The sequence below is a fragment of the Phyllostomus hastatus genome, unplaced genomic scaffold, assembly GCF_019186645.2.
Source record: "Phyllostomus hastatus isolate PE091 unplaced genomic scaffold, TTU_PhHast_1.1 phas_contig_1, whole genome shotgun sequence".
NCBI classification, from domain to species: domain Eukaryota; kingdom Metazoa; phylum Chordata; class Mammalia; order Chiroptera; family Phyllostomidae; genus Phyllostomus; species Phyllostomus hastatus.
The window spans coordinates 13,602,891-13,629,838 of record NW_025333498.1 but is presented as its reverse complement, the minus strand read 5'-3'; the positions used below and the strand labels follow the sequence as shown (position 1 = coordinate 13,629,838).

The window sequence follows — 26,948 nt, the reverse complement described above, 5'->3', positions numbered from 1 at the left end:
TTGGTGAATGGTGTGCGCCATCTACCCCGAAGCTCAGACCAGAACATTGAGAGTCTTTTTTGGTACCTCTTTCTCCCTCATTTGTCAGTATTTCTGGTGATACTGACTTCCAAGTAGGTCTCAAAAATGCCACTGTTCTGTCTTCCTACCACACCTTTCCCCCAGCCCTGGCCACCTTCGTTTCCTGCCTCAGCAACTCCTAACCCACGCGTGCCTCTGTCCTCGCCCCTCGGGAGGAGTCCTCTCACTGAGTGGTCTTTTAGGAATGAAGAAGTAATCCTTCTCGCCCTGTTCACAGCCTGCCATTGTAGTCAGAAAGAATAAAAAAATCACTGCTGCAGCTCAGAAGGCCCTGCTGCATCCCCCCCTCCCAGCCACACCCCACCTCCCTGGACTCAGCCACCCTTCCTCTTCCTTAGAGCTTCTGCACCTGCCCCTCCTTCTGTCTGAACTACTCCTCAGCTCTGTTCTGCACCTCAGTAACTCCTGCTCCTCTTGTTTCATTTTATTTTTTATTTTAAAATTGCAGTTTATATTCAATATTATTCTGCATTAGTTTCAGATATACAGCATAGTGGTTAGGCAGTCACATTCCCCCCAGTACTTCAAGTACCCACCTGGCCCATACACAGGCATTACGATATTGACTGTGTTCCCTATGCTGTGATCGACATCTCTGTGACTGTTCTGTGTGGTTACAAACTGGTAGTTACTCTTAATCCCTTCACCCTTTTCACTGCCCCTGCCCCATCCCTCCCCCACCGCTGGCAGCCATCAGTCTGTTCTCTGTATCTACGAGTCTGTATCAGTTTTGTTTGTTTATTTTGTTCTTTAAATTGCACATGCAGGTGAAGTCATACAGTATTTGCCTCTCGCTAGCTGACTTCTTTCACTTTAGCAGAATTCTCTCCAGGTCATCCTGCCCCTCACCAGAGCAGAAGCCTGTTCAGACCTGTGCTATGAAGGTCTGAAGGTTCCTCCTTACATCCTCCGACTCCTGCTCTTCACCTTCACCATGCTGAACACAGTGTATGGACTTCTGCCCTTAGTCTCAGACTCATTTGTAATGTAATCTTAGACTCTGTGGGATTATTTATCTCATATCTCCCCCCGCCCCCACCAGCAGTGCCCTGAGAAGGCAGTGGCTGTAGCAATTTTGTTCACCCTTGAACCTCAACCCTGACATAATCCCTGGCACATAGTAAACATTCCTCAAATATTTAAAGAAAAAAGAAAACATAAACATGTTGAGCTCTGGCTGCACCTGAATGTCAGATGAGCTGGGATGGTTTTTTTGCCATCGGGGTGTGGATGTGTATTTGGTTCTCCGTTGTTTGTCCACCCGGAGCCTAAGGACTTCAGGCATGGGACCCACCTTCAGGCAAACAAGGGAGTGAAGGTGGCACGTGATGCAGGAGTAAGAATCGGTGCAGGGCAGAAAGGGCCACAGCTCTGCTTCTGTCCCAGTGGGAGAGCCCACCGTGATCCCTAATCAGGGTGGAAGGATTGAATTAGACCTAGTCCTTAAAGTTTTTATTCAGTAAGCAAAGTCATACTGAGCAACAGTTACTATGTCTTTTTTCCTTCCTGCGCCTCTCAGCTAGAGGAGTGTCTGTGTTTAATTTTGTATGGCCAACGTCTCAGCAACTGCAAGTGTGCCATTTCTGCTTGCAGGGGCTTCCGTGGAGCAGGGAGGGGATGGCTGGGGGGGCCCGCCAGGCCTGATCACTGCAGAGGAGGCAGCGTTCAGCCAGAGCCTCTCCGAAGCTGCAGTGTGTCATTCTGGCAATCTAATCTGTCCTCCAGGCACCTGTGTTGGGATCTTTTAAGGCTTGCATTACTCTGGTTTTGAAGATAGTTTTTCTTTCTGATCATGCACTCTTCCTGCCTGAAGCTGTGAAGTCGCAGAAGAGCTGTTTTAAAATCTGAATTTCTCTGCCAGTGACGGCACCCTCACAGGCATGGGTGCCACATGCATGGAGACGTCTCTGCCTTCTTGCTCTACTGCGTTTTCCTGGTCAGACTACAGATAAAGGTGGCGGCCACTGTGCTTGTCATTGTGTAATTTCGCCTTTTGCTGGGCTGGCCTCTGAGCAGAAAACAATGGGCTTTCTTCTCTGCCTGTGCATGTGGGTTCATCCTTTGGATGCTTAAGAGTGGCTGAGGCTGAAGAGTGGTGTTCTGTTAAAACTACACTTGGCCAAATGAACTACTATACACTGGGCTGGAAAGCTGCCGTCCCATTTTTAAAAATTATTACCAGAAATATGTAGAGCCTCGAATGTCATCAGTTCATTTCTCCTTTTTTAAAATAGTGTTAACATTAGTAAATTCTAGCCCGGATTGGCAACCTTTCTCTCTAAAGGGCCAGGTAGTAAGTGTCTAGGGGTTCATGAGCCATGAGATCTGTCGCCAGCTGCTGAACCCTGCTGCTGTTGTTGGGAGGAAGCAGACACAGACAGTATGTAAATGAGTGGGTTTGGCTGTCATCCAATAAAACTTTTATTACAAAATAAACAGAGGGCAAGATTTGGCCCGTGGGCCATAGTATGCTGATGTAATTAGCATAATTGCCCTAATTAAAGCATTTAAAGCAGGGAGATTGATTTGGACGAAACGGAAAAATGAGAGACTTCTGCTCTCACACAGTCAGTGCCTAACCTCAGATTTGAGGGAAGACCGCAGCGGTCCTTGTTCAACAAGTGTGACTGAGTCGGATGCCATCCACATCAGATGACAGATCGGTTGCAGGAGGCCATTTGAATGGACGCGCATTTAGATATGCAGAGAGACATAAATCCTACCCCATTCCTTATAATTAATGCTAATACCTCTAGACTGTCTTCGGTCAACATAGATTGGATGTCTGCTCTTCCTCCGTTCCTGGCTGGGCGAGATCATGGCACAGCTCTGTCCCAGAAGGATGTTGGATCTTCTGCTAAAATAATGTGAGCTTTAGCTGAGCAGTACATTAGGGGTCCCCTCATGTGATCACGGGCCCTGGTGTGATCTGAGTGAAACCACTGTTTCTCCGCAAGCCCTGGACGTTTCTGAGAGGGTGGGCCGTGGACAGAATCTGGGTGGCGAGTGTTGGAGAACGTTCAGACCACTGTGCTCAGTACAAGTCGTCACCATGGATGAAACCACAGGTTTCAGGAATTGCTTCTGTAGAAGTAGAAATGGATGAAAAATTGCATTGGTTGGTCATTTTCTTTTGTCAGAAAACTTCTTCCAGGAAGCATGAACATTTCAGACATTCATGATTAAATTTGATGTGGGTACAGGTTTGTTAATAATTTAGTGGTTTAATGGAGCTTTAGAACCTGTCCAGCCTTTTCCATTTCCCAGCTAGAAAACTGAGGCTGTCCCAGTAATATCATCGTAACTCACTTTCATGTTTTGCTGTATTATCTACTTGTCATGTGTTCTAACATGTTAAATTCGGAACTGTTGACTCAGAAGTGGGTATAACAGTTAGTATATTCTTTTTGTGCACGTTGATTTTATCCATCATTGTAGTGGAGGTGAGGCTGCGAGTTCCCATACTTAGTAAATAAAAGTACAGGACACCAAGGTAAATTTGGATTTCAGATTTAAAAAGTCATTTTTCAGAATAAAAGTGTAGTATTAAATGCGGTGTTTGTACTGGAAGCATCCTTGTTTATTTGATATTCGGATTTAACTAGATGTCCTGTATTTTATTTGGCAACACTCCTGGGGGCACAAAGATGGAAGTGGAGAGACACGAGCTATGGTGGCAACAAGAATGTGCTAGTTTACAAATCCTTGCACCCACCTGGAAAGCTTATTAAAAATTTTAATTTCCGGGACCACGCTGGAGAGTCTGGACCAGTAGGACTGGGAAGGGGTCAGGTGTTAGTATTTCCCCACAGTGCCCGCCGGCGACGGTGGAAAGCGTCGGGGCCTGCTCTTCTATGATGTCGACTCGCTGGTGCTCTCCGGAACTCAGGTCTCCAAGGAGGTGGCTCTCTGGTGTTGGCACTGTTGCCCTCCGCTGGCTGGGAGTCTGTGAAGGTTTTGCCCCACTCACTTGGGGGTTGGATGCTGCGGAGGTTGTCTTGAGGCATACCTACCAATTACCCAGCCCTTTACTTTCGTTTCCTTCATATCCCAGTGTGGCGTCAGGGCCCGGGTTCAGAGGAAAGGGAGAACAGACTGATAAAGCGAACTGATTGGGGGGCAAGGATGATGACAGAGGAAGGGTTCAGTCCAAAATTCTGCAGAGCTTCATTTCAAACCCCTTTTCTCACCAAGTGTCTCCATTCTCCCACTTTTTAGTGCTTCCTCCTGAGTGATGGAACTTTACAGTTAAAAATGACCTTGGAAGAAATCACCTGCTCCAAAATCCTTGGAATCCATTCAAGCCTTGGTGTGCGTTCCCAGCTTCCTGTGGTTGGACCATGATGTCTGTCTCTGCTACAACAGGGGGCAGAGTCTGGGATAAGCTGTTGAGAAGCTCAGCTCCCTGGCTTGGTGGACCTCACGGGCAGCTTGGTGGTTTCATAGGCACAGAGAAGCTTTCCTCTTTGATGACAGAAAAGCTGTACAACTCTGTGATGTATTAGAGGGAAAAAGGAAAAAGCAAGGAGTTGGTGTTCAGAGGAAGCAGCATAGCCTCTTGAAGAAAAGACCCCTTCCATGGAGAGCAAATGTTAGACTGTGTAAGGGGAACGATAAACTTAGAATTTAAGTTAATTAGAATGTGAAGGTGTTACTACCAGATTAGCTAGAATGGGGGTTTTAGCTTGAAGTCTTGGTTTCTGTTGAAGCGAGCAGCCCTTTCCCTGAGGTGTTGAGTAATGGGCTCTACCATAACAAAGGGGAAGTGAGCAGTTTCCATCACTCGTGCTTAGTGATTTCCTGAACAGCAGTTCAAATGGTCTTCCTTGGGCCATCCTGAATCCCAGCAGTGGGCAGGGTTGGCTGGTGGTTTTAGGAAGTCATGTGTGTGGGGGCGGGGGGGGGGGGTGGGGGACAGAGAGGCATTGGAAGCCGCCTGAGGAAGAGCGTAGCAGGTCACTTCCTGCAGAGCTGACGGGCCAGGGTGGGGAGCTGAACGAAAGGAACGCGTGCTCCTGAACCAGGTGTTCGAGGACGTTGGAATGCTGCAAGTAGGTACTTGGTGCATACACCTGTTCTTTGAAGATAAGTAAGATTAGTGCAAAAGAATTTATCAAAGTGATTTCCTTTTTAATCTGTCCCCACCTCTAGTGTTAATTTATTTTTTTAATTTTGTTTTTCAATTATAGTTGGCATTCAATATTATTTTACGTTAGTTTCAGGTATACAGCACAGTGGTTAGACTATCTTACAAAGTGATCACCCTGATCCTTCAGGTGCCCACCTGGCACTGTGCATAGTTACACAATATTGTTGGCTACATTCTCTGTCTGTGGTGTACTTTACATTCCTGTGACTGTTTTGTAACTACCAACTTGTACTTTTTAATCCTTTCGTATTTTTCACTCAGCCCCCAAACCACCCTCCCCTGTGGCAACCATGAGTTTGTTCTCTGTACCAAAATATATTCTTACAAGTATATTTTTGAACTAGAATGTGCTTATTTAAAGCATCACTCTGGCATGCTCATTTACTTTGAAACTTGGGTCAGCAAAAGCACGCCGGGCCAGCTCATTTGTCTTTACAGAGTACACCCCAGTTTGGGGGGATTAGACTAGATGGAACATTAGAGTAGAATTACACCTGCATCTATCTATCTATCTATGTCTCTCTCTCTCTCTCTCTCTCTCTCTCTCTCTCTCTCTCTCTCTCTCTCCTTCCCTCCTTCCCTCCCTCCCTCCCTCCTCTTTTCTCTTTCTCTCTCTCAGTATAAGTTGTAGTTTGTGATACGTAGTTGTAACTGACTAGGGTTATTCTAACAGCCAAGTTTTTAAAAAATCAAATAAAGGGCTTCCTTGAGTTGATTATACATGTGCCATGACATTAGAGAGTCAAATGTTTAGAAATCTAGCTTTCTAATTTCTAAGTATAATCAATTCACATGAAGAATTTTATATTTTTCTCTCTAATGTGATTATATATGAACTCATGAACATTATTTTGGATGGTCAAACTTCAATGGATTTTATAGTTGTTGATTCTTAATTTTGAATGTGTGCATTATCTATATCATTTAAAGTCCTGAACCAGCCTCCTTCTGGAGTGTGCTCTTAAGGCGTCCTTTCTCAGGCATCGTGTGGATGTACACGCAAGGCACTCAAACTTTCTCTGAAGGCTGAAAATTTTGCATTATTAGGAGGTCATGCAAAATAAATCATAGAGTATACTTTGTAACCAAATATAAATAACATTTGTGTTATCCATACCTTTGACCTGTCAGTTCTATTGCTGTTTTTTTAGGAAACAATTATTGAAAAACAAATAGACGCTCCTCATCTTTCTGTTGAAAGAACTATGTTAGTGATGTCTTCAAACATTCCTAAATGGAATGTGGTCCACTAGTAATTGTGAATCTTCACTATTATCAACTTGCTATATTTATCTATTACTTCACAGCTCAAAATTTACATTTGTATCCATTCCTTTGCTTGATACTTTCCAACAACCTAGAGTTGTTTTGAGTGAAGGATGCAGGGATCGTTAGTTCCTGTCAATAGATGAATGAAGTGAAATTCAGAATGGTTGAGATTTGCCCAGAGACTTGTTAGCTATTCAGTAGTATAGAGTAGAGGGTTAAAGTTCTGGTCTTTTAAAAGACCTTTTGCATGGAAAAGTACGCACATGTACAAAGTAAACAGGATAGAATGGTGATCCCCCGTCCCCACGTGCCCATCGCCCAACCTCAACAATTACCAATATTCTGCCCTCTTATCTCGACCTTCATCAGCTCTTACCCCCACAGGGTGATGATGTTGCTTTTGTTGGTTTTATTTAAAGTTTACATACACTGAAAAGCACTACTCTTAGCTATGAAGTTTTGACAAGTGGATATACCTGTGTAACTTATACCCCATCATGATCATTCCGTCTCCCCAAAAAATTCCCATCATTCACCCTCCCTAGGTAATTTCTGCTTTATATTTTTTTGCCTGAGATTAGTTTGCTTGTTGTACTCTTCACAGCAGTGGAATCTCTCAGCCTGGCTTCTTTTGTTCAGCATCATGGCTGTAGAGCTCTAGAGTTTTGGCCCGAACTCCAGTGCTGTTTGTTGAAACCGGAGCTCTATCAGCATTTCGTAGTTAGAGAAAGATGATTCCCTAAACAATGCCCTGAGCAAATCCAGGCACAGGCCTCATCTCATTATTGCTTGAGCTCACGTAGAGATGAGCAGTTTTTCTTTACATAAGAAGGGTCCACCATTCTCTTCAAAGGTGACAGTTGATTCTGGTTGGAGGGTTGGGGGTTGGAAGAGGTACAGCACCATGAAATCGTTTGCCTGTAGCTAGCTGAGTCATTTGGCTACGATGGGTGCATCCTCACCTCTCAGGGCCTCTACTGATTCCCCCTAATGTAGCTGCCTGTGTTTTTTGAGGCCTCTTGATCAAACTCCATTTGAGGTTGTGCTGATTTTTTAAGGTCAAGTATTGATAATTTCAAGGTTCAGGAAGCCATTTACCTGTCTCACCCTTTTTTAATGAGATTACTTAATGGTTCAGTTTTGCTAATTAAGTAGAGGAGAAATGATCAAAATAGTGGTTAAATTACTGTACCCAGAGCTTGCATATAATTTCATTTCATTTAATTTAAAAGAAGTCAGTGAGGACTCAACAGTAGAATTAGATCCAAATGTGTTTTGTTCTGTAGGGAATTTTCTTTGAATTCTTTAACTCAATTATCTCTAGGTTAGAGAAGGACAACACAGACCTCCCACCCCCTCCCTCCCAAGAAAGGCAGACTTACTCTTTTAATTTCAGGAAAGACATTAGAATTTGTATTGAAAAAGCTCGGAAGCAGAGCAGTGAGCCCAAGGATGAGCTGATATACAGGTGTCTCCTGCCCCTTTGACAGGCGGCAGTTTCTCTCCTGAAGAAAGTTTGCGCACTGATGTCACAGAATAGCTCATAGTTTCTCTAACTAGTTGGAGAGAAGAGAACCCAAAAGGTAAAATTAGCTTCAACATTATTCCCTTTGCCATTGGTGTTGAGTAGACATTGAGTGATGCATTTTCTCACCTGAAACTTTGGAAGGATGTGACTGGCTCTGGAAACTGCAGCAGCTGCTGATGGTCATTGCTGCATCGCACTCATTCGTTGGGAGACACAGGATGGAATCCTCTCATTCCAGCCTCCTTCGTTTAGTAGCTGGGGTGCTTCCATAAGAGAAACTTTTCTGTATCAAGGGCTCAGTCACCCTAAGGTATAGCTCATCATAGAGAAGTCGGATAAATGCCAGAGCTTTCCGTTTATTTACCAGTTTCAAAATGGGATGGTTAGCTAGCCTCTTCCAAAGGTGGCCAGTTATTATTATTTTTTTAAAAGATAATCATGAACTTTCAGATTTAAACACATTTGCTCTGTTTGGTTCGTTTATAGTCATTATTCTGTTCATCTGATTTGGGGCTAGGGCAACCTCTTCTGATTGGCTTGTGAACTGTATATATGGTATTATGTATATATATATACGTGCATGTATGTATCAGTCGATTATCTCTTTGCCTTTCTATTTATTAATAACATGATCCTCCTTGTCTTTGGTAGATAAGACGTTCCCTGCTCATTGTACTCTTTTGTTTCCAGACCCTGAATCAGCCATTTGTGTAAGGAGCTGCAGTTTGAGTGCAAATAGATGGCAAGACACAGTGTGATCACCAAGGTGGTGACTCCAACTTGGCTAGTCATTATTCTAGGCCTTTTCAGGGGATAAAGTTAGGAAATTTTCCCTTTAAGTAAAATGCTTCAGGAATGCATACTGATAACTTCAATTCAATGTATAAACCACCAAAAACTGATAATTAGCTGAAAAAAAAATGGGTGAATCGCTATAAGAGGAGCCAAACAAATAATGGTAAAATCACAGAAAATAGCCCTGGCTGGTGTGGCTCAGTGGACTTAGCACCGGCCTGCAACCCAGAAGGTCACCAGTTCAGTTCCTAGTCGGGACACATGCCTGGGTTGCAGGTCAGGTCTCCAGTAGGGGGCATGTGAGAGGCAACCACACACGTTTGTCTCCCTTTCTTTCTCCTTCCCTTCCCTGCTTTCTATAAATGAATGAATGAATGAATGATTCCTTTTAAAAAATCATAGAAAATAGAACTGTACAGAGATCTTGAAATATATGGTGTGTGGGTTTTTTTGTTTTGTTTTGTTTTGTTTTGTTTTTGCCTACTCCTTTTACCCTTTCATAAAAGCTACCTTTGAACATGTCTGAGTAGAGAAGAGATTCAAGAAGTTGAAGCTTAAACAGGAGTCACTGGCTTTGGCAGTAGGGAGTGGCGGAGACCCTGATGAGAAGTGATTTATATGAAGTGAGGGGTTCAGAAAACAGATAACAGCCGTTCAAATGGAGAATTTTGTATTTAGCAAATTTTGGCTTCGGTTGATCCACCTTCACCTGCTTTCTGACTTTGAAGCTGTTCTTGGAAAAGGGCTTTTATATCTAGGAGTGAGGAATTTGGTGTGTGAAAAGAAGCCAAGTCTACTGCCTGCAAACCCCTCTGGACCGGTGGTAGTCCTGGGATTCCTTTTTGGTCAGGAGAGCTCTTTGTCATCATCTTGTCAGATTTCTACCACTGATTTTAACTCTAATGTTGTTATTATTATTTAATGAGAGGCAGCATGTAAGACACTTTGGCTGGTGTTTAGTTTTATACAGGGTGGCAGCAAGAGGCCCTGGCTTCCGTGTCCGTGGTTCATCTGGAAAACATATGTGTTCACACACATGGTTGATATCTAAGGCAAAACATACACATGTGCATGTTATCATAACTAGAGATGCAGACTTGAATTATTTTACTTATTTCATAGGGAGATTGTGACTTAATTGCAGAGGTAATTTCTTTTGCTTTGCAAGAAGAACCCTTCCCATACAGGTTTAAAGTGCCGGTCTCAAAAGCATGTCCCTCTTCAAATCAATTATCTGCAATAAATGAAGTAAATATGTTAAACGTTCCCAATTGTTCGAGTATTAAATTTTCTTGAATGCATATTGTGAAAGAGAATTGTTTTTGATGGGGAAAAATGCAAATTTCCCAGCTTTTAAGGTTAGTATTAACATGTTAGCAAAACTCCATTATTATGTAGAATCTGTCTCCAAGGGAAGCATTTTATGATACATAAATGAAGTATCATTGTGGCAATTTAGCTGTAATGTTCATTGTCAAAGAGGAAATGTTAATATTTTGAAATAGACATTAGCAAAATGCAGTGTTAGAAGAACAGGCTCCCTTTTGATATTTCAACAGAAAACAGCTTCCCGGCGCCTCCCTCTAGGACTGCAGGGTCCAATACAGTAAAGACAGAAGAGACTGGCCTCAGTCAAGTTGAGGAGTTCTACTCTGCAAAAGACAACACCCAGAGAGCAAGAAGACAAGTTACAGACTGGGAGAACATATTTGAAAAAGACACATCTGATAAAGGACTCTTACCCAAAATATACAAAGAATTCATAAAATTCAACAATAAGAAAAGAACCCAATTAAAAATGGGCCAAAGACCTTAACAGACGCCTCATTGAGGAAGGCGCACAGATGACAAGTAAGCGAATGTAAAGACACTCCACGTGCTGCGGCATTAGGGAAAGGCAAAGAAAAACAGCCACGAGCCTCCACTGCACTTCAGTTAGAGTGGCCCAAACCCAGAACACTCGCCCGCGAACTGCTGGCGAGGACGTGGAGCAACCGGGACTGTCTCTCATTGAGTGTGGGAATGTCAAATGGTGCAGCTACTTTGGAAGGCAGATTGGCAGTTTCTTGCAAAACTAGACAAATTCTTACCACACTGTCCAGCAGTCATGCTCCTTAGTATTCATACAACGGAATTGAAAGCTTATGTCCATGCAAAAACCTGTTCGTGGGTGTTTATAGCAACTTCACTTAATAATTGATCACACTTAGGAACAGCCGAGATGCCCTTCAGTAGGTGAATGTATAAATAAACTGTGGTACGTACAGGAAATGTCAAAACTCTGGAGCCAGTAAAAAGATCAGTGGTTACCAGAGGCTGGAAAGAGGTGGGGGTGGGTGCAGATGGGATGAATAGGTAGAGCACAGAGAATGTTTAGAGCAGTGAAAGTACTCCGTATGGTACCAGAGTGAGAGATCCATGTCATTATATGTTCGTCCAAGCACACAGAATGTATACCAATCGTGGGCCTTAGTGTAAACTGTGGACTTTGGGCAACCGTGATGTGTCAGTGTGGGTTCATCAGTTGTAACAAATGAACCACTGTGGCAGGAGATCGTGATAACGGAGAGGGTGTGCACAAGCACATGGTGAATCTCTGCACCTTCCCCTCAGTTTCGCTGTGAACTAAAACCTGCTCTAAGAAACAGTCCTGATTGTAAGAAGTTCTGGGAACAAACAAGGTGCTGGAAGGAAATTGGAATTCTTGAGTTTCTACATCTCTTACTATTTCTTAGAATTAGTAAATAGGAAAAATACGGACTAGAGGTGTGGAATCAAACAGAACTGAAATTCACAGTTGGAGAAACTGTCCAAATTCCATATAGCACTTTTTAACTAAAAAAAAATTATTTTTTCTGAAGTGAGAATTACTTCCACAGTGGGCTTCTTTAAAACCAAAGTGTAAGTGTGATCCTAGGCAAAAGGGTGTGCAGGGTAAACTGTCAGAGCTAGAGCTGTGTGGTCATCCAGGAGCCAAACAACCTTAGTTTATAAATCCAAAAAAGAGAGAGAGAAGTAGCTCCAGAGATGCTGCTCGGTGGTGAGCACAAAGTTACACACCTGAAGCAGTAGGGCTGTGACTAGAAGCCCAGACCTCTGGCTACTGGTCACTGTCATGTTGGCTGTATTGAGGTGCTGGGTGATCACTCCTCTTTCCCTGCCTGTGTCTCCCACACCTTGGTTAGGAAGCCTGAGGGCTTGCAGAGATACTCAACTATATAGATCTGTGTGTGTGTTTGAACACACATATGACATGCAGAAAAATTATTGGTTTCTTCTAAAATGATGACGATAAATTTAAACATGGCTTCGGGGTATCCTTGAAATCTCAGACATTGCAGGCTTTTGGCAAGTGCTTTTACTCCTTTGCTGGCCGGAGTTCCGCTAAGCCTGTACATAGAATAGGGAAGAGGCCTGTGGCATGTTAACATGATGCCCAGAGGGCCATGCTGTGGGAGGGATGGGACTCCTTTCATTATGACACACAATAGGCTGTGTATGGGACACAGCTCATACCCTGTTCTAACTGTTCTCACTGGTGAGTGCCAGTTGCTTTGTTCAATAAGATCTTTTAGTTATTCTTAAATTCTGCAAATTATCTAAGCAGGCAAAAGTAAACTCCATAGATGAGAAGAAAAGTATATTAAGTCCCTTGGAATCACTTGTTATGAAGCATTCTCTCATACAAGAGAGATGCACCCCAAATGGAATTATCTTGTGGAGGGCGAGTCCCTTGTAGTACAATCTTCCCTCTGTAGTACAGGCTAGGTGAGTGTTCCAGGAACCCATCTGTATCAGTGTACCAGCTGGTGTTATTGTGAGAGGCTACGTTTGGCTTCAGTGAATTTTTTTTGAAGACTCTTTCAATGCATTTGCCCATTTCTTGATGGGTGATTTACGAGCACACCTGCCCATACCTTGCTGGGTGTTCAGCAGTTTTTGACCCAAAAATGGCATGAACCCCATACCCCACCCTCCCTATTCACCCAGTCTTACCCTGAGCAACTTTTTTTTGTTTCCCTGGATAGAAAAAGTCCTCAAAGAGAAACAATGTGGAAGAGGTGAGACAAAAATGGCAGAGGCGCTAAAAGGTGTCAAGATCAACGAGTTCAAAAACTGTTTTGAACAGTGGGAAAAATGTCTCAATAGGTGTATTGCATCAAATGGAGAGCACTTTGAAGGTGACAAGTTTAAACATGTAAGAATAAATGCACAATTTTTTATATAAATAAATTCCAGGTTTTTCTTTGGGTTCACCAACCTCCCCCCATAAATGTCCAAACTGATCATCACCCCAACAATGGATTTATAAGGCATCACTTCCTCTAAAGACCTTATTGCAGGTCACACATGCTGGTGAGCAAATAGTGACCACATCCTTCCAAGCACTGGACCAGGCCCTGCGGCACCTGCAGTCCCGTGAGGCCCCCAGGGAGCTTGGAAAGAGTTTTGGCTCAGACAGAGGAAGTGGGGCCCATTTCACAGGTGGATCTTTTCTGTCAGTGCCATGGACAACAGGACTGATCAGAACTGATTTCTCAGCTGTGTGACTGAGCGGAAGAAAACCTGAAACACACAACACGGAACAAAATGCTGTCCCCTACCCTCTCTGGCACCCACCGATTGCCGTGACCTATGTCTTGGACAATGCGAGCCAGAGGGAACTCACCAGGGACAGAGATGCCAGCTTGTTCTCACTGTCTGCTCTTTTTTTTCTGTCTCCTGCTCCTTTGACTTATGCTCACCTGGAATCCTGACTTTGTGCCTCAGCTAGAAGAGCCCCCTTGTAGCCCCAAGAGTCACAGCCACCAGAGGGAGAAAGGCCCAGGAGCTTGGGCCTCGGCAGCACCGAGTCGGTGGCCTCCCTCCTGTGTACTGCCTGTGAGCCTGTTTAGGGGCGGAAAAGGACCCTGTGCTAGTTTTGTTCAAGCTCCTGGAAATGTGAGGACCCCTCTCAACACACAATTTCCTGGTTTTGATGTATTCGGTCCATAGGCAATACTTGCTCTGTAGCTGCATTTGTGAGCCCCTCACAGTAGCCGCACAACCTCCGAAAGGCCCCTGGACCTTAGGTTGAGAGTCACTGCTGTAGACCTGAAGGGGAGTGAAAACTCAAGGAAGAAGAAAAGAAGATTGTCAGTGGGTCACAGTGGGATTTTTTTTTTAGTATTTTACTTTTTTTAGACTTTCATACTGATTGTTTCTATTAAAAAGTGTGTGTGTGTGTGTGTGTGTATGTATAAAATGAGTAAATATAGCCCCCAAATTTGCACAGGGCACTCATTTAGTTCATGCAGTTTTCCAGTCCCAGGGTTGCATGATTGTTGCACAGCAGCATTGGGGTGTCATGGGAGCCTTTTCTAGTGGCTTTGGCTTGGACAACTCACACCAGCTCTCAGAAGCGTGGGGTGCAGTGGTGAACCTGAGCTGGGTCACCGTGCTGCCCTGACCGCTGGCCTGCATCTGACAGGGCCGAAGCATGTGCACTGTAGACTGAATGTTTGTCTCCGAACTTCATGTGTTGCAATCCTGACCCACAAGGTGATGGTAGTAGGAGGTGGGCCTTTGGGAGGTGGTTAGAAGCCCTCATGAGTGACATTCTGGTCCTTACAAAGGAGACCCAGAGAGCTCCCTTGTCCCTTCTGCCCCTGAAGGCACAGCTAGAAGATGGGCACCTCTGTACTGGGGAGTGGGCTGTCACCAGATACCCAATCTGCTTACACTTGATCCTGGACTTAAACACACTGTGAGAGAGAAATGTTTGTTGTGTGAGCCCCAGTCTGCGGTATCTTGTTATAGCTGCCCAAATGGACTGACACCATGTACTATATTCTTAAACTTTTCTCTTTCATTTTCTTGGTCTCTCGCTCCCCTCTCTCCTCTCCTACTTTATTCCCATCTCCCTTGCTTTCTTCCTTCCTTCCCCACTTTGTTCTACAGATATTTGAGCACCATGTAGCCTTGGGAAGTTTACAGACTGATAGTAAAACAATGGCTGTGTGACAGAGAGACAGGCCCCCTGTGGGAGCAGAGAACTGTCCCTGGGGAACTGACAGATGGACTGAATTGGGATTAATTAAATGATAAAGAAAGGTGAAGAAATGTTTTCCAGGCTTAAAGACTTAAAGGAAAAGCAACCATGCTGTGAGATGAAGCGGCAGCAAATCACACCGAGATGGGTCTGGGATTCTGGTCTCAGTCCCATGAGGGGGCCTTCATATGTGAAATACTTTTTTTCTGCCCAGATGATTCTTTTTAGTCACATTGAGCCTAATAAACTATTGTATATGTGTCCTCTGACTTTCATGGGATAATGCTAACCATACAGCTCTTTATTGACTGAATTTATCAGGCAGGGTGGGCTGCCTTGGCAGGGTGGGCTGCCTTAACAGGATACCACAGACTGGGTAGCTTAAACAACAGCTTAATTTCTCACAGTTCTGGAGGCCAAAGTCCAAGGCCCCATCGGGGGTGATTTCTGAAGCCTGAGGCCTCTCTTCATGGCTTGCAGATGTCCACCTTCTCACCGTGTCTTCACGTGGCCTCTTTCGTGTGTGCAAGAAGAGAGGGAGGGGGAGGGAGGGGAAGACGTGAGAAGAGAAAGGGGTGAGAGGGTAAGAGGGAGAGAGAGAGAGCAGAAAAGAGAGAGAAGGGGAGGGAGGGAGGGAGATCTGTAAAGGTTGCTAGTGTCCCTTCTCTTATAAGGACACCAGCCCTATCAGATTAGGCTTCACCCTTGTGTTACCTCCCTAAAGGTTCTCTCTCCAAATACAGGCACGTGGGGTGAGAGATAGGGCTTCATCCTATGAAATCCGCACACGACACTGACCTGTCTCAACCTGGAGCCTGACTTTGGACGGTTGTCCCCTCGACATGATGCAGGCAGGTGTTTTAAAAGAGGACAGAAAGTGAAGCCCTGCGGCATTCAGGTTTTTCCCTTTGAATGCAAGTGAGAGAACCTAACAGAAGCCGATTCTGTTAGGTCAGTGTGCTTCATCGAGGAGTCTGTAGGGTTGTGGGGGATCAGCTGCTCATCCCTAAATTGGGTGTGGCTACTGTGAGGGGCAGGTGGCATCCTCACTGCTGCAGGTGAGCAGCACAGTGAACTTGAAGCCTTAACACATGGAGGGAGGCTGAGACTTCAGGGTGCAACCTTCAGTCTCGTGGCTTCAGGTGTTAACTGGTCGCTTCAAGAATCCCATGAGACCTGCTGTATTTCAGAAGACCACAGAGAAGAAGATTATGAAACTAAAGCAACCCACAGTTCCTGCCCTGTTCGTGAGAACCATGATAACGTGTTAACTGCATTTCATTGTGGGGCTCATACTTCTTCCTGGCACTTCTGAATTAGTGACCCTTAGAAAAGTCACGTTTTAAAAAAAGATTCTGGGGAGACGAATGGGCATGGCATCTCACGTGTCATTTTCCAGGGCGTTTTCTGGGCACATTGATACCTACAGCATAGCAGGGCCTTGAGCTCGAGACGGAAGGGAAGCCAAGAAGCTGTGGCAGTTCTTGTTTTTGCCAATGCATCGCGAGCTGTCAAAGCAAGGTTTATCATTTTCTCCTCAGTGACCTGAGCCTGTCGATTATGTTTTACTTTCCCCAATTTACCTCTTCCATATTCTTAAGCTCTAAGGTGAAAGGGTTAATGAAAGAAAACATAATAACATATGCCACTTCCTGTACTCCTTTGCTAGATATATTACATGTAAATATAGCTGAGTCCTACCTTACTTAAGTGCTTTATAGATTTGCAGACCTCATAGGTGGTCAGAAAAGTGAAAACCTGGAGAAGAGAACATTGGCCAAGAAACCTAAGGCTGAGAGAAGTCCTCTGGTGTGATAGGCCTAATAAACAAGAAATTATCAAGCGCTTGCTGTGTATAAGACATGGTGGTGGGCATTTAAATGCATAGGAAGATTTGGAACAACCAAATGTTAAAATTTACATTTTAACTTAGACCAGCTATAAATTTAAGCAAAATATAAAATGTCAAGTAATTGAAGAAAAGTACCTATGAGATGTCAGATGGTGGTATATGATCTGGTGCCAGATGATTAGTGCTACTAATGAAGTGACTTTTCTCCACTATCGTCCAAACTCTTTAACAGTGCAATGCTCAGCATAGTGGTAGGCATTCATTGAAATGAATGAATGAACAAATGAATGAGTGAATGAACGAATGACTTGATTCAGGCTAGGAAACACTAATTTTTTTTTTTTATTGTTATTCAAGTACTGCTGTCTCCATTTTCCCTTCTCCACTCCCCCCACCCCAGCCATCCCCACCTCCCACCCTCAATCCCACCCCACCTTAGCTCTGTCCATGTGTCCTTTACACATGTTCCTGAAAACCCTCCCCCTCCTCCCCCTCTTATCCCTTCCCACCTCTCCTCCGGTTACTGTCAGTTTGTTCCCAATTTCAGAAACACTAATTGTTTTAAAGTAAATATGGGCTTTTCTTTTTGCTTGTTTGTTAACAAGGTAAAACGTACAGTAAAGTACACGGTTCTTCTCTGCGCACAGAACCATGTTCGGATGAAGATACAGAGCATTTCCAGTGCACTGGAAGGTTCTCTCATGCCGCTCCCAGTTTGCGCCGCCTAGCAGTAGCTCCCGTCCTAACTGCTGCCACTGTACTCTAATTCAGCCTGTCTTTGCGCTTCCTACAACTACAGTTATACAGTGTCCCTGTGTTGAGATTCAACCACATTGCTCTTGCATGCATCAGTAGTTAATTCTTTTTCAGACAGGATCGGGCACGTTCAGGGTGGTATGGCCATAGACGGTAGTTAACTCTTTTTCATTTCCATGTATTGCTTTTTATGAGCATTTGGGATATTTCAAGTTTGGGGCTATTGTGAATAAAGCTGCTATGAACAATCTCAGATTTGTCTTTTTTTAACAATTTTATTGATTATGCTATTACAGTTGTCCTAATTTTTCCCCCTCTGCCCTCCACCCATCCCCTGCCCCCACTCCTTCCAGCAATCCCCACACTGTTGTCTATGTCCATGGGTCATGCATATATGTTCTTTGGCTATTCACTTTTTATACTGTACTTTGCATCACCATGACTATTCTGTAACTACAAATTTGTACCCTTTAAACTCTCCACCTTTTTTGCTCATCCCCCCAATCTCTGTCCCATCTGGCTACCCTCAAAGCATTCTCTGTGTCTGTGATTCTGTTTTGGTTCTGCTTTTTTGTTTATTTTGTTTTTTAGATTAAATTGTTGATAGATATGTACTTATTGCCATTTTATTGTTCATATTTTTTATCTTCTTCTTAAAGAAGACCCTTTAACATTTCATGTAGTGCTGATTTGGTGATGATGAACTCCTTTAGCTTTTTCTTGTCTGGGAAGCTTTTTATCTGTCCTTCGATTCTAAATGATAGCTTTGCTGGGTAGAGTAATCTTGGTTGTAGGTCTTTGAATATTTCTTGCTAATCCCTTCTGACCCGCAAAGTTTCTTTTGAGAAGTCATCTGACAGTCTTATGGGGGCTCCCTTGTAGGTAACTAACTTCTTTCCTCTTGCTGCTTTTAAGATTTTCTTTCTGTCTTTAACCTTTGACATTTTAATTATGATGCGTCTTGGTGTGGGCCTTTTTGGGTTTATCCTGTTTGGGACTCTCTTTGCTTCCCAGGTATGTATGTCTGTTTCTTTTACCAAATTAGGAAGTTTTCTCTCATTATTTTTCAAATAGATTTCCAATTTCTTGTTCTCTGTCTTTTCAGCACACCCATACACAAATGTTGGTGTGCTTGAAGTTGTCCCAGAGGCTCCTTACACTATTCTCATGTTTTTGGATTCTTTTTTCTTATTATTCTAATTGTTTGTTTTTGCCTCCTTATATTCGAAATCACTGATTTGAATCTTGGCTTCATCCACTCTACTTTTGATTCCTTGTAAATTGTTCTTTATTTTAATTAGTGTATCCTCCATTTCTGACTGGATTTTTTATATGCTGTTGAGGTTTTCACTAAGTTCCTTGAGCATCCTTATAACCAGTGTTTTGAACTCTGTATCTAGTAGCTTACTTGTCTCCATTTTGTTTAGTTCTTTTTCTGGAGTTTTGTTCCATTCTTTCATTTGGGCCATGTTTCTTTCCTCATTTTGGCAGCCTCCCTGTGTTTGTTTCTATGTATTAGGTAGAGCTGCTACATGTTCCAGGCTTGGTAGAGCGGCCTAATGTAGTAGGTGTCCTATAGGGTCTAGTGGCACAGCCTCCCCTATCACCCAAGCTGGGTACTCAAGGTCCACCAACTATGTGAGCTGTGTACAACCTCCTGTTGAAGTGGAGCCTTGATTGCTATTGGCATGTCCAAAGTCAGCTATTGACTCTGTTCTGTCCAGGGTCACACAGCATAAACTACAAAGCAACCTGCAGATGGCTGCTACTTGTCCTGGCGAGGCCAAAGCTGTGAACCAAGGCCAGCTGCTACCAGTGCTGAGCCTGGGGAAAAATAGCAAGAGGTACAGGTCTCACTGAAGCTAGATGTTGCTTGTTTGGAATTATTTAGGAAAGCCCAAAGCACGGGCCAAGACAAGCCATTTGTATGTAAAAGCCACTGGAAACAGCTTGGGTGGGCCGGAAAGTAGAGTGGGGTAGGGCCTCAGAGAATCACCAGAGTGGGGCAAACAGTGTGGGCCAGGTTGATAGAGTCTCAGATATGGCACCTGCCTGTCAGCTCTGTGCCTCTATAGTGGGAGGGCTCCGAAAAGGAACAGTGGCCTCTGCTAGCACCAGTGTCTGGGAGAAAGCTGCCCAAAGCTCTCACCCTTATGCCGGACAATTCATTTCCTCCCCATATGCCTCTGATGTCTTTCAATCTGCTGTCCTGTGTTGGAGTTCATAGGGAGTGAGTCTGAGTAAGTCTATGTGTGGGTTCTTTAACAGGAGCTGCCAGTGGCTCCAGAAGTTTCGGTATTCCACAGCCTCAGTCCCTGCTGGTTTTTACAGCTAGACTTCTCTTCCTGGCACTGGAACCCTAGGTTGGAATGCCTGGTGAGGAGCTGAGACCCTTTGCTCCTTTGATTTCCCTCCCGATTTTTATCTACCACAGTGGGTGTGGGACCAGCCCATTCCATATCTCCACCCCTCCAACCAGTCTGGATGGATGTGGTTTCTTCTTTAATTCCGTAGTTGTAGGACTTCCATTCAGCTCTATTTCTGATGGTTCTGAATGATGGTTGTTCTATAGTTTAGCTGTAATTTTGATATGGTTATGCGAGGAGGTGAGCAGTGTTTGCCTACACCTTCACCTTGACTGGAAGGCAGATTTGTCTTTTGGTGGACGTAGCACTCACTTCTCTTGGGCATATATCCAAGAGTGGAATTCCTGGGTCGCAGCATATTATTACCTTTAGCAGATATTATTTCATTTAGCAGACACTTTTTTTTCCACAGTAGTTGTACCAATTTACTCTCCCACCAGCAATAAAAGAAAATTTAAATATGGATTCTCAATTGTTTTATAGTTATCGGTAAAGTTCATTCCAAATGTATAAGACCCTGGTCATTAAAACCAAGGGAAGGAGGAAATGAGTTTTTCCCAATGTTAACATTGTACCTCCTTCTTGACTCTGAACCCACCTGGCCAGGCACGACATAGGCATTGAGGCAGCATTTGAATGGATGCTGAGACAAGCCTGTAGTTCAGAAGGGGAGTCAACTCTGAGAGCAGAGCATGGGGTGACCAATTACTGAATTCTGACCCTCACAGATATCAGGGCTCCCAGCTTTATCCCTTGCCAGTTTCATGATGTCATTCATTCCATAAACCTTATTGAGAGCCTGCTCTGTGCCAAGAACTGTTATCCTACTATTGCTGCTGAATAAAATTCAGGGTGTTGGGCAAGGCCTGTAATGACACAGTGGCTGCTCCAGGGATAAGCCAGTGACCCGAGCTTCCCCCCACTCCCCAAGAGGAGGTGTGTGGACGGCACTGTGAGGGGACTCGACATAGGGCCCTGCAGCAGGGTTGGGGGTGGGCTTGGGTCCACACCGAGTAGGACAGGAAGCAGGCAGTGAATGCTTCCCAAGAAATTCTTCAGTTTGAATCCCTTATCCAGGAAAATCTCTTATTTTCTTTTTGTGGGGAGGAGGATGAACAGGGAGAATCACAAAGCATGTCCATGAATAATCGAGTATGGAAATATGGGCAAAGCCTCTTTAACAGCAATAAAAGCTAATACCGAGATGCCTCCTGAGTACCAGGTATTCTTGTTCAGTTCTCACTACCAGCCTGTGAAATGGGCACTCTCAGTAGCCCCGTTTCTCAGGTAAGGAGACCAAGGAGCAGAGAGAAGACGTAACTCTCCCAAAGTCTCACAGCTGGAGCGTGATGGAGTAGGGGTTTCCCGACTCTGGGCTCCTCGCCACTTATGGCACAACAGCTGCCTGTTAGTTTTGGTGCTTTTTTTAAAAAAAAATTATTTCTCAATTACAGTTTACATTCAGTGTTATTTTGTGTTAGTTTCAGATGTATAGTTTTGGTGTTTGAACTTTTAAATTTATGGTCTTCATATGAGCCTCACAAAAGTTGACTAATTGACATGAACATTTCAACGATTTTTGCATGTCATTTCCCCCTGGGATGGCAAATTTGTAGTTTGAAGAAAGTATGATGCATAGAGGTGTTAGAATAACCTATAAATCTCAGTTTTAAAACGAAAAAGTTTAACCTAATATTAATTAATCTTCATTACAGAGCCTGTATGCCAGCGGCCAATCATATTATTCAGTAATGCTTGTAAATTTACATACACTATGAGTGTGTGCTGCAAGAACTAAGGAATGATTCTGAAGTCCAAAGCCTGTGAGTTAAAAAACCTTTACACATAGTTACCGTCTGAGCATCTGTTGTGTGGCATGTGTTGGACTAGGTAGTCTCGAAAGCATATTGAACTAGCTGTATTAGCCCAGATCCCTGTTTTTCCGATGAGGGAATCGGGGGTCAGATAGGCTACTTGAACTGCCCAGAGCCTCCTAGCTAGAAAACCGCAGTGCTGGGATTTGAACCAAGCCAGTTTAAAACTCCACAGCCTGTGCTCTTTTCACAATACCACAGTGCTTCCGCCTGTGCAAAGGAAGCACTCAAGTTCAAGGAAATTGTCCTGTGTGATAACATAGTCTACCCTATTTTCCCTATCCAATGTTTAATTGGTGTAGGGTATCAAATTAAATTTCCAGAAGAACAATTTTTGAATCGTAGTGGATGGCATTGTTCACTGCCTCAACATTTTAAAATTCATTTCACTTTTATTGCCAATCCTATGTAAACACAGGAAGCTTTAGTCATAAGAGTGCTAATAGGCCTGATTTAGTTGTCAGAGGTTTTGGTGGTCTGATGAGCAAACAAGTACATCACTGTGGAAACCAAACAGAAATCTATCTGAATTGACACAGCAGAGGCCCAAGAAATGGGGCAGTTTGAAATAATTCCATCTAAGGAGCATAGGAGATAAAACAAAAAGAGATTAGGTCAGAGTTAGGCAGTTAAGCCACATGTGAAAAAAAATACATATTTTACAAACTGTATACTTGTTTAGGGTCTATTTTATCATTTCAAAACAATGTATAATGTAGGGTGGCGCCAGAGAAAATGTTTACCTAATTTAATTTAAGAAATTTTTAATGACCTTAATTTGCATGTGGCAGGCATGTTTGTACTTTAAGAGAACACAGATATTTTAAAGGTGGGTCCGTTAAAACAGTGAGAGTCTCCTGCTCCCCGGGAAGGGATTCCATTGCCATGCCAGTAATCCAAGAGACACTGGCAATGTGATATTGGAGACCGAATGTTCCAATTGTCATTGATATAAAAGCCTATCGGGTAGAGCACTCAACAGAAAATGTCCCATTAACACAGCACTGAGTCACGACATTCCTATAAGAGTGTTCTTTCATCTGGGCTTAGGACTTTGGTCATAAGAAAGTTATGTTGAGTGCATATTAAAACTCACTTATGTAACAGTTTGTGAGCTGAGTAGGCAGAGAAGTGCCATCTGTGAATATAGGACTACAAACCATGGGCAGCTGTCCAGTGGTCTGGGGAGGATGCACTGATCAGCACAGCCCTGGAGCCGCACCCGGGAGTGAAGGCATTCTCCCCTTTGTGATCCAGGAGGCATTTCAATTAGCACCATCCACGTGGCCTGTTAGGAGGGGTGAGCTTCTGCCAGAGCAGTATCAGAGTACTAGCGTTTATAGGTTGTTTGGTTAATCTTCTCCTTTCTTGGCATTTGTGGGCTCTGATATAAATCACATTCTCTGATTTTTTGCTTTTTGGTCCTTGGATATTTAGAGTTTAAGGCATAGTGGACATGGTGATTAAAATGATCACTATATACACAGGTCTTGAGAGCTCTTTATCCAAAGCCCAGAGGTGAGCAGTGGTTTGAATCTGTAGTTGGGGAAACAGGACCAGCTATCTTACAATTTCTCTAAGTTGGAAATGTATTATCAGTTACATGAATGGGAGGGAAGCTTTTAATGCACTGCTGTTAGCAGTTGTTGCCAAATCACTGGATGGTAAATTTAAGTAATGGTTTCCTTGCCCTGGGGGTAGCGTGAAAATTCTCATCTTTCAACTTGCTCCACAAGAAACCAAGTTTTGTTGCAAAGCTTGTCCAAGTGCATGTTCCCGTGCATTTGGTTGCAATGATCAGTCAGCAGTGAGCTTCAGCACACTTTAGCATACGTCTTGCATACTTGAGCAAAAAGCGTGAGACCTGCCATGCGCAGATATGCCATGGTGGTACAGTTGGGCTCCCAAAGATGGAGCTGGTGTGGGTAGTGCCTTCAAAGACAGTCCAGTCTTGGAAAGAAAAGACACGTGTGTCAAAATCTCGATCAAAATGGACTGAGGAAAGTCTAAGAGGCGCTGAGGGAAGATTATGGAAGAACCTGCAGAATTAGTTCTAGCTGAGCCATAGGAAAGGTCTCCATGTCATCCCCACAGGGTCTTAAAGGAAGGGTGGGGTTTTGACTTTGGAGATGGAATGGGAAGAGTGTTCTCGCTGGAGGAGACACAGAGGGCAGGAGAGTAGGCTTATTTGGGAGAACTGCAAGAAGTTGTTTGGTAGAAGATTTCAAGAAGCCTATCGTAAAATATCAAGTGGGAAAGTTAATTGGGGTTAGATTATGCAGGACCTTTAATACAGGATAAAGACTTTGTGCTTTATTCTCTCTTTTATCTTAAATAATAACTTAAGTGTCTTAATTTAAGATAAGATTATTAAGTATGTTTTTTAATAAAGAGTAAAGTGAGTATTTTGGCAGTTTGCTGCAGAACAAATAATACTGTTATACAACTGCAGTGTTTGTAGTCAGAATGGCCGTTGTTTTGGCTTCAGACTTTCCACTGAGCCGTTGCCAAATCTAACACATAACGCTGTCACTCAGATGAAAGTCAGCTACATCATTACATCATTATTCTGACTCCTCCTTGGGTTCAGTGATATTAGGATCTATATTTCACAGTAGTTTTGGGGGTCTTTTTTTTTTTTTTGACTAGGTGGCTGGTGCTAAAATGCCTATGACTCCATTTCTCTGGCAGACAAACTGGTTTGTTTGAAAGCTGAATCATTAAGCATCTTTATCCGCCTTCCCAATCTCCTATTTAGCATTTTCCTCCATATTGAGTACTTGGTAGGCAGAGAGGTGGCTCATTGATTTTTTTTCCCTCCCAGGCATCTCTCTGTTTTTTTTTTTCTGTTCAAAGGAGTTTTTTTAAAAGGTTTTATTTATTTATTTTTAGAAAGAGGGGAAGGGAGGGAGAAAGAGAGGGAGAGAGACACTGATGTGAGTAACAACATTGGTTGCCTCTCGGCATGCTCCCTGACCGGGGACCAAACCCACAACCCAGACATGAGCCCCGACTGGGAGTTGAACCAGTGACTTCTTGATTTGTGGGACAGTGCCCAACTGACTGAGCCACACTGGTCAGGGCACAGGAATTTTTTAAACTACCATGTGGTATGCCTTGGAACTCCTCTGAGCTGATATTTTTAGCTACTGGAGGCTAATAGGAAAAAAATCTGAATTTTATTAGATAGGCTTGAAACACTTAAAAATTTTTAAAAGCATGAGTGCAAAGGACCATCTTTGTTAGTACCCTCTGGCTTATTAACTCAGTTAACTCAAGCTTGTGGCTTATGTGGCAGGGTCAAATAGTTTTGCTTTGTGATTATCTCTTGGAACCTCTAATCCTGGCCATTGACTTCAATAGATAATAATAACAATAGCAAGCACTTACATAGTTGTAAGTGCTATACTTATAAATTCATGTAATCTTCAAAATAATCCTAGAAGGTAGTACTGTTACCATCTCCATCTTTACAGATCATGAAGCGGCGGCTTTGAGAAGCTGTGGGAGTTGCCTAGACCCCCATCGTTGGTCACCGGCTGAGCCTGGGTTCCAACCTGGGCATTGCGGCTGCAGGGCCTTTACTCTCGACCTCATTAAAATTCAGGGACACCAATTAGGATGACCTAGACTTAAGTAAACACAATATGTATTTAAATATTTAAGGCTATTTATTTTGAACAGTATGAGGCTTGGAATTTAAGAAATTTCAGGGCACTGTTAATGGTATGTGTACCGAACTCAGAAATCTATTTAGCATCTTTTGTTGTCCACACATGGTTGTACATTTGAGTAAGGCTTCATGGGGCCAGCATTTGAGGTCTGAGCCAGGATTTAAAGAGCTCTGAAGTGTTCAACAGGCAGAAAATAGCATTCCAGCTAGAAGGAACAGCACATGAAAAGGCTCAGAGAGGCGAAATGGCATTCAGTGCACTTGTTTAAAGGAAAACGTGATGTGCGCTGTTTCTGAAATGGGGTGGAAGACAGGAGGGACTGAGATGCAAGTTAAGAGTACAAGATGGTACCCTGCTGTGCAGTTTTAAAATTGTCCTCACCGTGTTCCTTGACTGATTTTGATTAAGGATGCACACAATTTTTTTGTATCATATTCCAGAGAGTTCCCAGGGGCTCTGAAGCTTACCGATAGGTCCCTAGTCCCTTTTCCTCCAAGCAGTAGAGAATAATTGAGAATAGAGAGTAACACAATTGAATATATACTTTGAGAAAGATGACTCTGATGGTCATGAAAGATGGCTTGGACAAGAGAATGATTGGAAGCTGAGAAATCAGGGGGCAGATATCAACACTCTGAGCCGGCGATCGCTGAGATGGCAAAGAGGGAGCAATGTCTGGGAAAGATAGCTGGGAAATAGAAGTGAGAGGGCCCAGAGTGAGTTGAATAGGAAGGTTGCAAATGGAATGATTCCAAGAGATTGTGGTTTCTAGCTTGGCTTAAGGACAGATGAGGATGTCATTAACTCAGACAGGGGACAAGAAGAGGAAAGAGGCATGGGTAGAAACATAATGGGGTTGATTTTTAGCCTCTCAGAGTTTCAGCTGCCCGTGATATATTTCAGGAGAAATGTCCAGTAGGCAGTTGGAAATGCAGTCTGAAAAAGAAGTTAGAATTGGAGAGAGGGATTTAGCAGTCTCTAGCAAATGGTAGGTTGAAATCCTCAGAGTGAGACAGGGCCACCCTGGGGAAACCTAGAAGGAGAAAAGCTTAAAAGGACAAAGGAAGAAAATTCAGTAAAGCTGGCAGGGAGAACAGACTGGGGAGCAGCAGCAACATGATGCATTTGAGTGCTCCCTGTGGGCTGGGACTGTTCTGCACACTTTTCGTGCATTAACTCCCTCAGTCCGCAGATGCCTCCAGGAAAGAGCTGCCTTTTACCCGAGGAGCCTGGGGCACAGAGAGGTGAAGTCCCTCGCATGGGGCTGTGGAGCTAGGAAGTCGCTTGCAATGGCAAATTAGTGGTAGCGTTATTAAGTTGATATAATTGAGGTAAGGTAGTTTTTGTCATAACTCTTATGGATTTAAATGTAGATTGGTAAGCTCTGATGATAATATTACTTACTTTCCCCCCTGCTGTATCTGGTCAATACAGTGTGATCATCAGAATTCATGAAGAAAGTGTGATCTGAGACTTTTATAAATTCCCAAATCCCTGGCTTTTCTCATATGAATATTCTGTCAAGATGCATGCATTTCTTAAATATATTATTACTTAATAACTCAAGCTTTCT

General features: G+C 43.5%; 1 protein-coding gene across 7 annotated transcripts in view; it reads left to right on the top strand.

Moving 5' to 3' along the window:
• Positions 1-26,948, top strand: part of OSBPL6 (oxysterol binding protein like 6) — a 201,375-nt gene that overhangs the window by 59,562 nt on the left and 114,865 nt on the right. Inside the window, exon 1 of one of the 7 annotated variants that reach the window (XM_045857411.1) lies at positions 10,853-11,079. The exons of the other annotated variants lie outside the window; for them this stretch is intronic. The gene's annotated coding sequence lies outside the window, so the exon portion shown is untranslated. Of the gene's footprint in view, positions 1-10,852; positions 11,080-26,948 lie in introns of those variants that run through there. 7 annotated transcript variants of the gene reach the window in all.